General features: G+C 36.5%; 1 protein-coding gene across 4 annotated transcripts in view; it reads left to right on the top strand.

The window, feature by feature from the left end:
- Positions 1-16452, top strand: part of SLX4IP (SLX4 interacting protein) — a 71520-nt gene that overhangs the window by 5368 nt on the left and 49700 nt on the right. Inside the window, exon 1 of one of the 4 annotated variants that reach the window (XM_079330669.1) lies at positions 764-986. The exons of the other annotated variants lie outside the window; for them this stretch is intronic. The gene's annotated coding sequence lies outside the window, so the exon portion shown is untranslated. Of the gene's footprint in view, positions 1-763; positions 987-16452 lie in introns of those variants that run through there. 4 annotated transcript variants of the gene reach the window in all.

Genomic DNA, 16452 nt, shown 5'->3' with positions numbered 1-16452 from the left:
ATTTTACTTTTTAGGTCGGGGATTTTGTATGTCAACTTTTGCTTCTTTAGATTCATTGATTTTGTATTTTATGTGAATATTTTCTTTTCAGCTTTCACATAAGTTTTGTAAGGAAGATCCCCATGTAGAAGATTCTCCACTAAAAACTATTCCTGCTTGTCTGTACATGTGGAATACAGAAAATACTGTATTCTTTATTTTGGATTCTCTGTGTTTAAAATTGATGGGAGCATTTTCTGAGTCTGAAATGTTTAGGACAGATGTGTTGGAGCAAGTGCACAGGAGGGACATGAAGATGACAGAGGGATGGAGCCTCTCTCCTGTGAGGAAAGGCTGGGAGAACTGGGGTTCAGCCTGGAGAAGAGTGACCTAATTGTGGCCTTCCAGTACCTGAGAGGAGCCTACAAGAAAGGTGGAGAGGGGCTATTTGCTAGAGCATGTAGTGACAGGAAAAGAGGGAATGAGTTTAAGCTGAAGGAGAGCAGGTTTAGATTAGATATTAGGAAGAAATTCTTCCTTGTGAGGGTGGAGATAGACTGGAACAGGTAGCCAGGAGAATTTGTGGATTCCCCATCCCTTGAAGTGTTCAGGGCCGCTCAGGGCCCCACCCAGTCTGCCCTGGTCTGGTGGAAAGTGTCCCTGCCCCTGGCAGAAGGGTAGAACTGGAGGAGGGATGGTTTCTAAGGTCCCTTTTAACCTAAACCATTCCCTGATTCTGTGTTTCAGCTGCCTCACCTCATTATGTACTAATTTTAAGCTTTTAGGTATTGTAAACCTGTGTATGTGAATCTTTCTGGTAAGAGAATGAGAAGTGCAGGTTACCAGGCTGTCAAATCTTAGCCGACTATACAGCAAATAAGTGGAAACCCCCTCTAATTTGTTTAACTTGACTTCTTGTTAATGAGTATTTTATCTGTGGATCTCTGCACCCTGGTGTAATGGTCGGTTGTGTCCAGTGGAGGGAGCAATTGGTCTGTTTTTGAGAGGCGATCCTAAACTTGGCTTTATGGGCAATTAAGAGAGATTGAAATAAACTAATTGATGCAGTAAAATAGCTTTAAGCCTTAATACAGAAATTATACTTAGTTCCTAAACACACTTTCTTCACCTACCAAACATCTGGATGATACAATCTTGTGATTTGCAATAGAGAATATTTTATGCCAGTTAATTTGATCATATATTTTATTTTATTTTGATAATTCATAAAGCATTGCATGGTAAAATATCCCCAGCATATGAATTTAATTAATCTTTCTGTGTGTGTTGCTAAAATATTTTACTGCTGTTCTGAGAAATAAATCTTAACTTTAATTGGTGAGGCTTAAAGCAAAATCTTGAACTCTATATGGATTTCAAAAATAATATCACTAGGGCCTTGTTTAAAACTTTGGACAAAGTAGAAAGAATTTCTCTTCCAGAATTGTGTAAATTGACTTTATTGATGCCAACTGCAGAACTAAATATAGTAATTTTATGGCTGCAATAGAAAAATTTCATTTACTGTTTTCTGCAATTTGTTCATTTGCCAAAGACGGAAGAGTAACTTGTTACTACATTTCAATAGCTCAGCTCAAAGGGAAGCTTTTTTTCCTTTGTTTCCTACTTGGAGCACTGCTCTGTCTCAGATTTGTAGGCCTTAGATTAAGATAACTGTAGTTTCAATGTTCCCTCTGGTCATCCAGTTCACTCTGCAGTTGATTTTTCAGCATTGCTGCTCCTTGTTACCAATTTAAATTATTGCATGCTGGACATAAATATAACTTTTTTAATCTTTCCTACTAATTTTTTGCTCACTTTAAGTGGCAAGTTCATTTGAAACAGAAAGAACAGCTCTTTGTTTTATATTGAGGACAAAGATGGTCATACTGGATATGATTGGACAGTGGGATTGGAATATGATCAGTTTGTGTACTTTGTTTTTCAACATTGATGCATCTTAATGTAATCATTAAGATACTGACTTACAACCAAAGGCATCCTAACATCTGTCTTTTGAATCTTAGGAGTGCTCCATCAAAGAAAGTGTGTGCAGCAAGAACATTGATTATGGGCTGGAACAGCAGGTAGAAGGAAATGGAAAGCCATATTTCTGTCAGACAGTGTCCCACTATGGAATGACAGCCCTGGTTGGGTCATTTTAGGGTCTGCTTACACACCTGTGGATTGTCTTGGGTGTGGAATTTATGAGAATTTATTTGAAGTTCATTTCTGATGTTTTCTTTTTTTAATTACCGGTTGAAATGGGATAGTAACAGTACATTAGCAAAGATTTCTCCACCAGTTGAATCAGTCTTGATGATTCCTAGGTGACATCTCAGAGGGCTTGAGAGATTAAAGTTCACATTTCTGTGAAATGTGTCCATTGAGTTCCCTGATCAATATTCCTGTAAATATGCGGTTAAACCATAATATTTTTGTGAGAAAAGGATGTGTTTTCTTCTTCTTGGGAGTTGTTTGGAGAGGAAAAAAACCTATGTAGATGAGTAGATTTTCTTATCTGTTTTTTTATCTCTGATCCCATATAGTGAGTGATAAAAGATAACACATGTGTTTACTGCTATATCAAGTCCACAGATACATGAGTGCAGTGCTCTCAAGAGAAGAGCAAGGATAAGGAATGCTTTTTGTATTTAAAGTAAAATTTTATACATTGTGACTGCTCAGAGTTACGAGACTGACTCTACAACTGCTTTTTTGTGTACGTAGTTGTGAGTGTGTTAATATTCTGAGTTTTGGTTTGAGAATTAAGGTTTTTTTAGAGAGTACTTAGTTAAATTAATCAATGCATACAGTATTTCTCATATTAATTTCTTTTCTTCTTCACTGCAAAATGAAACATATTGTATGTGAAATTCCTGTGGTTGAAATACTCACAAATGTTTCAATAGAAACATGCTAAGATCAGGTTTCTGTGATTTAAATAGAATTTTCTAAAGTATTCTAAATCTTAAACCGAGGTACTGGTGTTCACCAAACAGATTAAGGGTTGTTGAATTTTACATATATTGTGTGTTCTTATATTTGCTGTTTGGGCCTTTAAAAATTAGGAAATAATTATGTTAACCATTCAATAGTGGTTTACTAGAGATGGAGCTTTCCTGAATTGGTACTGCTCAGAACAGCTGGAAATACAGGTGGTTGAAGTTGGTACTATCAAGTAGCATCACACTTCACTCAGCTGTCACATTTGTTTCTTTATAAATGGATAAAATAGGATACTTGTCTAAAAGGGCTTAGAACTCTTCAAGAAGATGATGAAAAAGGGGCAGGAGGGAACGTGATTTAAAATAGGAAGTGCAAACAATAATAATGGCTGGAGGGACATCTATTTATTCTCTTTCTTAATGCTCCATTTAATTCCCAATTTCATGGGACCAGATATGGAATGGCTAAAGTGATGAGTAAATAAGTTCCAGAAGAAACAAAAGAGGAAGTTGGGAGGTAAAAGGGGGAGGAAAATTAAGTGTACAATATAATTCTAAATCTCCTGGACTCAATGGAAGTTTCCTCACTGACCTCAGAGGATTAATTTTCAAGCCTAGGGAAATGATGAGTGGATGAAGAGTTGAGAGATTAAAGTGTTAGCAGAAGGAGAAAGGAATAGAAAGCCAGAGGGATGAACAACAGTAGTGGAAACACTGCTTCACAGGGATCACTTCAAATAAGGAATAAAAGGATCATTCAACTTGCATTACTTCTTTTGGTAATACAAATCTGATCAGTTTTTAAAGTACCACTTGTGCATGAAAAGCAGTCTTTTTGCTAGCTGTGAGCACTATCTTGCTGTGGCAGTGATATGGGATTCTAAATACCCACCATACTAAGTAATGTTTTTTTTTTAATCTAATTAATTCAACAATGTAAGTCCCATGATATTTGCCATATGCGTTGTTTGTGACCAGTGCTACCAGATTTTACACCTCTGCTGTTCTGCTTTGTGGAGATCCTGCTGGTGCTGCCTCCTTGACCCCAGAGTCCAGCCCTGAAGGAGGAAAGGATGGGAAACTTAGAAGCAGCCTTGATTCTCCCTGAGTCCAGCAAAACATGAGGGCTTAGCAGCGATGCTGCATGGGGTCACCGAGTGTCTTTAGGTCCTGGGAGAGGCTTCAGCTTATGCTCTAGGTGAAATTCTTCAATTCTTTCCAGTGGGTTCAGATGGAGGTTACTAGGCTGGGAGGTAAAGAGATCCATGTTTCATGCACTACCTGGTGCAAACAGTTTTGTGATGCAGATTTTGCTCTTGATGTTATGATAATGAGAATTTATTATAATTTTTTTTAGTAATTTTTTATGTAGCGTCTCACTACTTTAGACAAGGTAGGTGGATTCTAGTATCTGAATATTTGGTATAAGAGTGTATTCTGACAGGACTGTGGAGTAAAAGGGAGAAGAGTGACTGACAACATGTTTTTATTCTTTCCTGATATTTCATCCATGTAGTTCACAACTTCCTTAAAAGGCATCTATTTTTAATAGCAAAATTATTGCTTAGTTTCAATTCTCAGATAAAAGCTTTGTTTCTGGACATTTTGTTTTCCAGTCTGGGGATATTTTGTGCTCCCTGCAGTGCTTACTCAGCTGTGACTTTGCAGTATTTTTCTTGAGTCAGTAGCCAGACTTTTCCTTAAATGATGGTACCACAGCACATGGCCCCTGTTTCATTGTTGTGCTGCAGTCATGGCTGTGCATGGGCACTGATGACGCTCAGCTATTGTGAAAACCCTTTAAACTGCTGATAAAATGATGACTCACGGTCACCTGATGAAAACAGATTCATTACCATGACTCCAGAAAGTTTAGCTCCCATGGAAGTGTTTCACTTCCCACACTAGTTCTTCTAAAAGAGATGATGCTGCATTTATTTTCTAACAGTTGACAGCTGCCCAATTAAGTGTGACAGTGTGGCTGACAAAAACTTGGAATTCCAGACTTCTTTTAATAATAGTTTAAGGAACTAAAATCTGTATGAGCTGTGAAACAGTCACCAACATTTTTCAACTTTAAGTGTTACTTGAAGTGATTTCTAATTAAATTATAGATTTTGGATTTCATTTACCACTACTGAATTAAGTTCTTTTTGCAGTGGATCTGACCCAAACCTCACTGGAGTCAGTGGGTTTTGGATTAGAGCCTGTAGGAGTATATTGGTAGCATGCTGTAGCTTAACTAAGGACATGCTAATTTATTCCATAAGTGGTCTTCCTCAGTCCAGTTTATCAGTGCTTTTAATGTATTGTGTTTGTCTATAATGTCAGTGTGTTAGGAAGTTAGGTTGAAAAAATATGGAAAAGTAATACAGCCAAATAATAAAATATAACTTTTTTTCAACTCCAGTGTGAATTGAGTAAAATTAAATCTTCTGGGTTGGTGACTTGTGATTCCTGAAGGACTGTAAAAGGATGGGTCAATTAAAATAGAAATATAAAAAAACCCCTGTTACATTAGACTTGGATGTGGATGATTTTGTTGCAAGGCAGAAAAAGGTTCTCAACAAGGATTTGAATGTAGGGTAGTGTGGGATGGTTCAGTCACACTTAAATAATCAAGAGTTTGACTGGTGAATTTTGTCTTTATCTGGTTTCTGTCTTTTGACTGGAAATATTTCTGACACACAATGCTTAAGGAAGTCACCATATTAAATTACTCTAAATGTGTGATTGAAACTTGCTACAGTAATGACTGATATAAACAGATGTTGTCTAAGCAATTCATACCTTAAAATTTAACATGCAAATTCCTACTTATTGTTGTAGTTATATCTTCACTTATGCTTGGGGTTTTTCCCATTTGTTTTCCAATTGACTAATTTTAAACTTGGATGATAAACATCACATATTTATTTTGTGTAAAAACTTGTCTAGTTTGAGAAAGAATGGTCTCATCAGAATTAAAAATTTACTTTAGATATGAAAAAAAAAAAAAAGGTAGAAGTAGATGGATTTCTTAGCTGTTTTAATATCAGTCATATGAACTTTGTCAACAAATTACATATGGAAAGTCATGGCTTGTTTGTGTGGTGGTGTTTGTTTTTCCCTGAATACCTCTCCACCAGTTTTCATTACCACAAGGAATGCTGTAATGGAAAGGCAGAATGTTGCAGATTTAATAAAGAAATTAAGTAATAACATTAAAAACCCCTTTGAAATTCAAGCCCCAAAATGAGTGAAGAGGTCTCTTGATTGACAGAAGAAAACCCTTACTGCAGAACACAACTTCTGTGCAGTGTCTGTACTGGGGCCCTTCTGCTGTTGTGTGGTGGTGTTCTTTACAGAGCCCATCTACTTCTGCCTTTGTGTGATGTTGCTTGGCCAAATGAAAGGAAGAATAAACACATTTCTATGTCACACAGGAGTCAGGTCAGCTGTGCATGTTCATTTACTCGTACAGAGATGTGGTCAGTGAAGGTGGCTCTTGGCAAGCTGTGGTGTCTGGCCCTTTGAATGTGAAGCTCACTTGTTATTTATTTCCCTGCTTCAAGGAGTGCAGTGCTTTGAATGAAGTCTGTAAGAGAGGCCACTCTGCCTTCTTATACAAGCAGTGTTTGTAACTAACTGAAAGCTTTTCAAGCTTTTCACTTGGGAAAGTGGGAAAAATAGTTTGTATTTTCTAGATCATGTCCTGATGTTTTGAACCAAAATCTTCACTTCTGTGATTAGAGTGTTTTCCTGCTGGCTGTATACACTTTGCTAGGGAAGTAGGGTCCATTTAGGAAGTCTTAAAGGCAAGTGCCATCTTTCTTGGGTTTGTACTTTTTTGTCTTTGACCTTCAAAGGGTTCTTTGCTGTTTTTGCTATAGATGTGTTCTACAGACAGATGGTCTTGGAGGAAATCCTGAATCTCCAAGCTCTGGCAAAACTGAGATTTTATTCCTTTTCCTGTGAAACTTGTTATGTACTATGAGATAGCATTCAAGTGGAGAATCATTGTAGAAAATGTTGCATCAAAGCTGGTTGTAGAACAGTCAATTGTTAGTCTCGAGGGAGAGTGAGAACAGAGATAAGGAAGAATGACATTGGTGGTTTCCACCCAAGAAAATGTGTCATAGCCACAGAACATTTTCTCAGCATTTTCACATTGTTGATGACTAAGGTTTGTAAAGTTACTTCAATAATTCTATCTTCATTTTACTCTAAAAAGTTATGCAATAAGTAAGCCAAACTAAGCTCTGTTCTGTGTGCAGGGTCCTCTTTGCATGTCTCTGCTTAGTTTCCAGGAATTGGTACATTGCCTGGCATATCTGACACCACTCAGCTGGTGAAACAGTAGTTTATACAAGGTATAGTTAAATACAGCCTTTCAAGCTTGAGCCAGTTTTCTCCTGTTGCAAACTCCAACTTTGTTCACTGAATATCCCAGTGATTTAATAGCACTCATAATGGACCAAATATACATGGCTGTGGTTTATCCTGCTTTGTATCATACAGATAAAGTCTGAGAGAAGGGCAGAATATAGAACTGAACAGAAAATATTTGCTGAACTTAAGAGTTGGGAAAGAGCTAACTCTTGGGCCATTAAAGAGGATCTGTTCAATGCCAAGATCCTGGGATGTGACAGTTAGAAGGGTCATGCAGAATATAACTTTCCCTTCTTTATTTTGACATTCCTATTGCATAAAAATAGGAAGGAGAGTCATTGGAGCTGGACCAGAGTGTGCTGCCCTGCCATAATAAGGTAATCTTCAGCAGTGGAAAACAAACCTACAAAGAGTTATTCATTCCCTTTGTGGTATTGTCTCCAAGTCTCTGGTTCTCATTTGCCTGGGTGTTAAACTGACACAGTCACAATCCATGGTTCAGAGAATTTACAAACAACTTGGATGATAGGATTAAGCCTGACACATCAAAAGTTGAAAATGAAACCCATAATTTAAAAAAAGCAATCAAACAACAACATTCTCATCTCAGACAGTGACTACTGGGTGTTTGGAGCATAACACAAAATAGCTGAAAAGCAGAGAGCAGTGATTAAATCATTGGCTGCCATGGGTAGAATAAATGAGTAACATTGGTTTACAGATATCTTCAGAAAATTGATAGAATTTTTCACTAGTTTTAAATGTTTATATGTCAATTTATGTGTGCTTCAGTAAATTGAATTGAATATTTAATTTTGCTTTTATTGTTTGGTGCTGTGTAGAGATGACCTCAAAGGACAAAAAATGTTAAGGAAAATGTGTCTTTGTCTATATCCCTTCACCCTGATAATTGGCAGGAATTTTGATTTGTTGAATATTTGGAGAATACAACTAGGGGTACTTTTTGATTATGAACTGGAAAGAGATTTAATTACAGATGCTCAGCATATTCTACATAGTTCAGAAAACTCTTTGCTAATTTGAAGCCATTTTCTGTAGGGTTATTAGAGATGGTTCATTTATCATTGCTATTTTGGTGAGGCCTACATTATTAAGCATGTAGGAACTGTTGGGATTTAATCTGGTTTTGTAAATTCATATCTGAACTATGATACAGATTTTGGAAAAGAAAAATCCAGTGATGAAGAATACAATAAAAATATTTTAAGTTCAGAAGTGAAATGATACTCAGATATTGTTAGAACCTGCCTTTTTTATCTTTTCAAACATCAAGGAATCTCACAGCTGTACACCTAGAAAATCACTTAAAGCTCTTGTTGGTAGCCAGTGCTGTGACAGGGTGAGATAATTCTTTTTCATGTACCATATTATGAGGCAGCATTCACACTCCAAGCAGAGAAAATTAAACTGGCAGAATATAACTTCCAGATTTTTAAGTAGGCCAGGATATCTGAGCTGTAACAAAGTGTTAGGAGCACCAGTGATAATCAGACTCTTGAGATCTAATAGAATATTTGATCTTCACTGTGGACTACAAATCTAAAACTAGTTTAGAAGGAAAGAATACTTGAAAAATTATATCTACAGAGATACTGGTGACTTTAATTTGACACAAGTAGTAGTTTCAGAAAAGGGAAAGTAATGGTTCTTAGGAATGCAAGCTTGTTCACCAGGAGCATCTCCCAAATCCTGCCCAAATCCAAATTATCTCTGCTGCTGCTGGCTGCCATCATGTTGGTACTTGGTTTTCTTTCTCTTTGGGTTGCCACACGGATTTGGTGCTTAGGCTCTGATCAACAAGTGGCTTGCTCATTTCTCTCATTTGACCATCAGCAAGCCAGTTCAGTGACCCTCAAGATGTTTAGATTAGCTCCCTTGTGTTCTCAGTAATGCTTTGGATTTCCTCAGAATGTCCATATGCTACATTTTTCAGTGTTCAAATGGTTAGACATTAGTCTGAATCTGTTAAAATATAATGCAGTTTAAATGTTATATTAACTATTACCTTACTAGTGTGGTGAAAAACAGCAAGGTTCTGTAGGTCTTTTGTGGAGTGTGATGGAAGTTCCTGTGTATTTAGGGTGAGGATTCCAGCTTTTTCCACAAAGTGAAAACACAAGGAAAAATCCCTTCTGTGAGGGCTTATTCTCAGCATCAAAGATCTCCCTTGCTCTTATTGTCACATTTACAGCAGCACTGTAAAGAGGATTAAAAATCAGAGCTAGAGAAAGGACTAAAGTGAAAAATGGCAGGGTCAGGAGCATCTTGTGGAAGGTCTGTCCTGTGGGCTGGGAGCAACTGTGGCATAAGCTGTCACCTGTATGACTGCTGTTGAATTGCAGGGGAGTCTGTATAACTTTTATATTGCAGATGATAAGCATAAAAATGCAAAAAATTGCCATTAACTTCCTGAAGAACAGATTGCAAATGTACAGGTGATGGGATTAGAATGAGTACTCTGCTACCTGAAGAGAAAGGCAATCTGCCACTGAATGCTTGTGTGCTCTGGAGTGTCCCTCTGTGACTTCCACAGGAAGGTTTTGCAGTCTGGCATCATACAAAATAAATTATTGGGCCTTCCTTTGTTGCTTGCAGCTGCCTATTAATCTTTCTGGACAAGAGCAAAAGCTGAATATTTACAATTACTGAAGAAATGTGTAGCATAAAGCTTTATTTACCAAAAAATACAGGTTCCAGTAGCCAGGCTCCACTAGTCAGGCTGACAGGTCAGTAGAGCTGTGGAAATCCAGTAATGTTGCTTGGATCTCCCTCCCTGGGACACTTCAGCCCCTCCTCTGAGGAGTGGAAAGTGGGGATAGTGCACTGCAGTTCTGCCTGGTTACAGAGCCATGCTGCTTCCTCCAGGAGGCTCAGAAGGACCCCTTTCAAGGGTCATTTACAGTTTGTTTTTGCAGTGAATTGCCCTTCATACATATTTCTTTTCTATTGGTTCCTTGATGGTTTCTCTAATTTGGGAAGTGTACTTTTAAAGACTTTTGGTGACATGTTTATTTTTCTTAAATGCTTGTGGAGCAGAAACTCAACCTCATGAGGGATGTATGTCCCAAATGGAATTAGAATGATCCCACAAGTGTTAATTCTGTTCATCCATTATGTTCCTGATTTTTCTCTCTTCTAGCTTTAATCCTGTAATTTTAGAGAAGAAATTGTTTTGAAGGACTTTGCTTTTTGTGCACTTATTAAATTATCAAATTATCAATAGGGTGTAAGCATGGGGAAAACTTAATAGGGTATTTCTCCTTCACCTTCCCACTTACACAAATGAACAGTAGGACCAGAAATCTGTCTAAAATCTTTGGACAGATGCATTCTTGATACAACCTTGTACTTTCAATCTTTCAATCCTTCTTTTTTTTTTTTTTTTTTTTTTTTTTAAATTTTTAATTTTTTTATTTTTTTTACTGAAACCTTAGGAATTTCAGCCATAGGTAGTGAGGTTACAGATAGATGCTGTGAGGATGAGTGCCTCTGCTTTGTGTTACTGGCTATGGCAGGAAGTGTCAATTAGTGTGAAAAATACTCAGAGCTCTTGCATTGAGTGATTGAAGTAAATATTTTTTTGTTTATTCTGCATACTTACCTTCTAAAATGTAATGTTTGATTACTAGACATAGGGAGTAGGAAGGTGGGAGAGTTTGATACTCTTTTACTATTGGCAGTCCTTAGCTGTGTGTGAATGGTAAAGCCACTAATTGGTCTCCCTGTAGTACAGGGAACTTGCATCTTAATGATTTCACAGTGCTCTCTTTCCTCTGGAAGGCTTTGCTTTTTATTTAAAAAACAAAAAAAAAAAAACCCCAAAACAAACCTGTTGCAGGAGATTTTTCCAGTGATTCCTAAGTAAATTAGTAACAGCAATTTGTAGCAAAAATCAGTTAAGAATCAGCAGATTAGAGGTTTAAGACAATTAGGAACAAGAGCTGTTGTATATATTGTATAAAAATGAGAGTAATTTAATACAGTTTAGGTAATAGAACAAGTGAAATTACCATAGTTTCAGAATGTCTCAATTTTTTGCAATGATGTTTATTATTTTTAATTTCTTGATTTTTTCCCTTTCTAGCCAATACGAAGGGAAGAAAACTTAATTTTAGTGAAATATGAATTTTCTGTTTACTTTTCGAAAAGCTTTGTTTCATTTTTTTATTAATTACTTTTAGAAAAGGAAGTTAAAATTTTGTATGTAGTACATGTATGCTGTAATGCTTGTTTTCAGAAACTCAAATCTCAGTGCTTCTAATATTTGCAGTCTCTGGCATTGATTGTAAGTATAATAGGTCATTTCATGCTGCTTCTCTTTATATTCATAGTTATGATACTGAAATGTTGAGACCACACACAGACAACAAGATCTCCAGCCACTTACACATGTAAACAGTCTGGCTTTTTACAAAGTGGAAAAATATTTCTTGTGCAGTATTTTTAACATGATCAGCATGTTAAGGCTTAATCTGCAACTGTGTCAACATTTCTTTGGCTGTAACCATTAATTCTGTAGCCTCTTGATAATATGTAAAATGTGAGACTGGTTTGTTTACTACTGGGATTTGTTAGCAATTACTGTCTGCATTTAGCTTAGTACTTTCAAATATATAATAGATCAAAGAGTTATTTTGCATCATCACTGTGGTTTTAGTAAAACAAAGGACTTCTTTTTGTTTTTTCCTTTGGGACCTTCAAAGGGCCATTGGAGTATAATTTTCATAAATATTGTATTTATACCTGTTTGATATTGATAAGCACAGGTACAACATATTAAATAACCTTCTGTAGCTACTGTTTGGCAGGAATTTAGCTATAAGGATAGGAATGTACATCTCTTTCAGCCTCAGCTATTGTGAGACCTGGCATGGCTTCAACATAGCTGAGAACTTTTGTTTTGCTTATTTTGGTGTAATTAATTGATGTTTTCAGCATTCTTCTTACCATCAGGACCTGCAAGTGCAATGGTTATGTGCAATATTATCTAAGTGCCATATCATTTTCATCACAAAGAACTGAGCATTCCAAGTTCTGGTAGACAAGTTCTTCATATGGATATATACATATATGGAACTAATTAAAAGTAAGATGGCATAAAAGCATTTTAATGGACAACATATCTGTTCAAGTAATAAATATTTGGGTTTATATAGTGCCTTTATCTCTTTCCTCAAAGATAATTTATTAACATGTTTATGAATTTAGTTTCAATATATTTTTGAGGTTTTTGCAAGTAACAAAAAGAGCAAACTCCCAAACTTATCAGACAAATGTGCAGAACTTTGGTAAGGATTTTTTGTTTAGTTAGCAGTAGGCTGTAAAATCAGTTAAACTTACCACTGCTCCTCAGAAGATTGCCATTAATTAATTATGTGATCTCAGGGGCACTTGCTTAAAATATTTCACCTGAGCTTTTCCTATGACTTTGCACAATTCTGAAGTGTTTATTTTTCTATGAGTATTTTATTTAAGAGGTAAAAATAATGGCACACCAATCCATAAGACTGACTTTAAAAATCTCGAAATGCAGACACTGTAATATGGATAAGGAAAATTATTGGGGGACCTCAGTTTTAGGGATGGTCAGCTGACAGAATCAGCTTTTATATGAAACTCTTAAAAGGCAAACCTGCATTTTTAAAGTCAGTATTATAAAGTGTTTAAATGTCTCAGTATTACTGCAGGAGATTAGGAAAGCTTTCAGTTTGTAGATCACTATATTTTTATTTTTTGGACTTAATTGCTCTCTGCTGCTTAAATTCCGTTGCCATTTCTAAGCACCACTCTAATGAGATGTTTCACTAAAATTTGAATTAATCTTTTGCCCAGTAAAACCCTAAGATACTGTTCTTCTAAACAGCATATGTATAAAGAGAATCTATATGATTCATCATTCCTGTTCTGCTGTCTGGCCCAGTTTCATTTTTTTTGATGAAAAAATGATAAATATAAATTATAAAATGAGGCAGCAAAATTATCTCTATCAGTTAGTTAAAACTAAGTTCTTGATACCAGTTTTGTTTTCCAAGATTTTAAGCTAAGCGTTTAGCTTAAATTAAGAATTCCATGCTAAGAATTTGTTTAGCAAAATAGCTGAATTTTTTACTATTTTTTTTTTCCTGCAAAAATGTCATTTTGGACATATCTACCAGCTATGTATCCAAGCCTATTGCATGGTAACAAATCCCAGGCATTAAAAAGCAGCAGTAATTTGAAATGGAGTTTTGTGATGAGCCCTTTGCCCTTGGGTTGGATATCTCCCACCAAGATATACACCTTTGGGAAAATCAGTTTTCAGATTGAATTTTCATTTAGGAAAACCCTATAATGACAGTGAATCTCCTGTGCTTTTGGTGGCCCCTGCTGCAGTGGTGATGAGAAGGGGGGGATTGAGCCTGCCCAGTTTGAAAGGAAAGAAGAGAAAGGGTGGGATGACTTATTGAACAAAATAAAAATAATAAAAATAAAACAACAAAAAGCAAAAAACCTGCTGAAAATCCTTGTTTATAGGACAGAACTTGGGGGTAGCTGGCACAGGAAGGGGCTACAGGGATATTAAGTAGTTTGTGTGGGGAGCAGAGACTGATGATAGTAGAGCAGTGGAGCAGGAATGAGGAAAAATGAATTATGGATTCAGTGTTGGAGCAGGGATGTGTGGGCAGTGTCAAGAATTGCACTAAAAGGTGTAGAGAAGGTTAGGAACAAGACAAGATATGGAGCAGCAGGAGTAAAACAGGAATTAATAGTGTCTTGATCATGAGATGAGGATTAGGAGTAGTAAATGATACTCAAACTGCTGAAAAACCTTGAGTGATAAGATTAATTGGCTGAAAAACTGTTTTCAGCCACTTGGAACAGGGATGAGATCAAGAATATCCAGATATTGGGAAGTGTAAATTTTGAGGGATGATGGGCACAATTGTCTGGTTTATGTTTCATGTTCCCCTTTGCACCCCAGAAGGTGAACCTAAGGCCCCTCAGGTGTCACAGAGTGGCAAAATGCTTTATCTTTCCCCAGTACTAATCCAAAATAAGGCTGATGGTTTACTGCATGTTAATTGTATTGATCCAGTCAGAGGAGGTGTCTGTGGGGCTTCCAATCCTGCCCATTTCCCTGTGGGAGTCAGTGTGTCACCAGATGGCAGATTTTCCTTAATCAGTTTTCCACCTGCTCTTTCCAAGGTCATATTCAGAGACTGTTTAACTTCATAAATGTACTTGCAGTCATCAAGGAGCATGTGTGGTGTGTCCTTGGCTTTTTTGGAAGTCTTTCTGTAGGATATTGTGATTGTGTTTTATTATAACACTGTTTTACTCTGCCCATTTTTATACAGTTTTATAAAATAAGTCTTTCTCGTTATGCCTTTTAAACACTTGTATATTTACCTGAATTTTTTGAGGAATACTTTGTTGATGAAACTGAAGTTCTGTTGTGGGTTGTTGTTCTTCAGTGTTCTCTGAAAACCTAATGAAGGGAGGTTGAAGGGCATATTGAAAAACTTTAAAGCCAGCAAGATTTGGAGCATCTAGCACTCCTACCATGTTATAATCATTAATATTAATGAATTAAAAGGTTTACACACCCTGATCTCTATTGTTCTCTTTGATGTTAATTGCATTGCAGTAGATCACGAGTTCATTCTTCTTATCAGGCAAATAAGGAAATATTTCCTCTTCATTTACCTGTGTCCCTTAGCAACACAGTAGGTCTTATTCATTATTGAATAATGTGGTTTTGCTGCCTTTGCTATATACAAATGCTTGTCTTTCCATCTTTTTAAAAAGCCCTGAGTGGAACTTGGTTACTAAATTCAAGGAAAAAATAATACAAATATATAAATGTATGGCCATAGGTGACAACAAAGCTTAATAGTGTTCTTGGACATGTTAAATACAAGTCTTTCTTTTTGGTTGATTTTTTTTTTTGTCTTGTTCTTATTAATGTGAATACGATAAAATGGATGGTGTGATCACTTGTTCCTGTCTTTGTGGTTCCTGACATCCAGGAGCTGTAATCTGTCATGAGCTGTCATCTCTGTTCCTTCATTCCTTTTACTAAAGACAGTTGTGCAGCTAGCACACTATCAATTTTTTAAATTAAAAAATGAACTGTTGCTTTCCACAGGGTAATTCCCTCTCAATCTGTAAAGTAGGTAGTTTTTTTTGGGTTTGTATTTTTTCCTCTGTTGAAATTCATGGGGAAAAAAAAAGTAGGTTCTTAAATTTAATTTATCCAGGGTACTCTTTCCTATGTGGCTCTTAAAATAGATGCAGACTTGTAGGAAGTAAAATCTCAGCCATAGCTGTTCCAGCTCTGCAGATATTGTTAAAGTTCCTTGGTTGACACAGTCCTGTCTTGGACAGGTGATTTTTACAGCATTTAAAAATCCTTTGGTTTTGCTGCTGTGTTTTTCACACTTAAAATTGTATGACAGGGTTGGGTTTTGTAACCAGTGAAATCACATTATATTGGTAGCATCTGCTGTCATGTGTTTTAATATAAAATTCCTGACTTCTGGTAGGCATTGCTAAAGTTCCATCAGAAATGTTACTGCTGTATACAAAGAGGCCTTTCTCCTTGTCAGCCTGCTCTGAACACAATGGATTTCCAGTGGAGTGGGTACAGGTGAGTATTGTACCAGGAAGGAAAGAAACTTTTTGCTCTGTAATATGATCTGTCAGTTGGAGAAATGCTTCACAGATCTATTTATCTGCTCCTGCACAGGGTAAATCGTGCTGCTACATTGCCTTTAGAGGAAAGGGGAAGTCTATTTCCTACAAATGATCTTAAAATTCATGTCTGAAAATATTGAACTGTAAGGATATTTAAAGCAATTACTACTTAATTTCCCATGCATATTGAGTGAGAGCACTGTTGGAAAACCCTGGAAAGCAGACCTAAATACAAATCTTGTACCAGCAAAACTTCAGTGGACTCTGGCAGGTTACATTTCTTTCATACCTTTGTGTTTCCTTTGAAAGAAAAACTTTCCCAGATGGTCATTGAAGGGTCCTGAATGAAACCAGTAATTTTATGTAAGCATGTAAGTTCATAGCCCTGACAGAATTCCTTATTTGGGTGCTGAATTCTTTGCAGAGGTTTTTTTTTTCCGTTTTTATCTCTACACTG

The sequence above is a fragment of the Erithacus rubecula genome (assembly GCF_903797595.1).
Source record: "Erithacus rubecula genome assembly, chromosome: 2".
Classification (NCBI taxonomy): Eukaryota; Metazoa; Chordata; class Aves; order Passeriformes; family Muscicapidae; genus Erithacus; species Erithacus rubecula.
This window is presented reverse-complemented; position numbering and strand designations above follow the sequence as displayed.